This window comes from Epinephelus lanceolatus, unplaced genomic scaffold (assembly GCF_041903045.1).
Source record: "Epinephelus lanceolatus isolate andai-2023 unplaced genomic scaffold, ASM4190304v1 scaffold63, whole genome shotgun sequence".
In the NCBI taxonomy this organism is placed as follows: domain Eukaryota; kingdom Metazoa; phylum Chordata; class Actinopteri; order Perciformes; family Serranidae; genus Epinephelus; species Epinephelus lanceolatus.
Genome location: NW_027556845.1, coordinates 37,501 through 38,587, shown reverse-complemented (window position 1 = coordinate 38,587; position 1,087 = coordinate 37,501).

Genomic DNA, 1,087 nt, shown 5'->3' with positions numbered 1-1,087 from the left:
GGTGGGAGAATGAGGCCTGGGAGGTTGAGAGTCTCCCCCAGAGAGGGGAGAGAAGAGGGAGGGAGACAGAGAGCCAGAGAGCTGGGTGAAGTGAGCATGGAACACAGGGGATTAATTCCCCCTTTAATGCCTGCCTCCAGCGCTGGGTGGAGGTGGGAGAATGAGGCCTGGGAGGTTGAGAGTCTCCCCCAGAGAGGGGAGAGAAGAGGGAGGGAGACAGCCAGCCAGAGAGCTGGGTGAAGTGAGCATGGAACACAGGGGATTAATTCCCCCTTTAATGCCTGCCTCCAGCGCTGGGTGGAGGTGGGAGAATGAGGCCTGGGACGGTGAGAGTCTCCCCCAGAGAGGGGAGAGAAGAGGGAGGGAGGGAGACAGAGAGCCAGAGAGCTGGGTGAAGTGAGGATGGAACACAGGGGATTAATTCCCCCTTTAATGCCTGCCTCCAGTGCTGGGTGGAGGTGAGATAGGCGGAGGGCGGCGGGTCGGTCGGGGCCAGCGAGAGCCGAGCCCCGGGGGTGCCTGGCGCGAGCGGGGGCTCCGTGGGGCGCGTGGGGGCCGAGCACCGGTGGGGTCCACCCTTTGGCCGGGCCCGGGGGCCCGTGACCGGGTCGGCGGCGGCCGTTGCGGCGCTCCCCGGCCACGGGGCAGTGAAATGGACAGCCTGGCAAAGGCTGGGCGGAAACGGAGCTCATGCCCCCTTTAATGTCTGTCAAGGGTGAGGAGGGGCGGCGGGTCCGTCGGGGCCAGCGAGAGCCGAGCCCCGGGGGTGCCTGGCGCGAGCGGGGGCTCCGTGGGGCGCGTGGGGGCCGAGCACCGGTGGGGTCCACCCTTTGGCCGGGCCCGGGGGCCCGTGACCGGGTCGGCGGCGGCCGTTGCGGCGCTCCCCGGCCACGGGGCAGTGAAATGGACAGCCTGGCAAAGGCTGGGCGGAAACGGAGCTCATGCCCCCTTTAATGTCTGTCAAGGGTGAGGAGGGGCGGCGGGTCCGTCGGGGCCAGCGAGAGCCGAGCCCCGGGGGTGCCTGGCGCGAGCGGGGGCTCCGTGGGGCGCGTGGGGGCCGAGCACCGGTGGGGTCCACCCTTTGGCC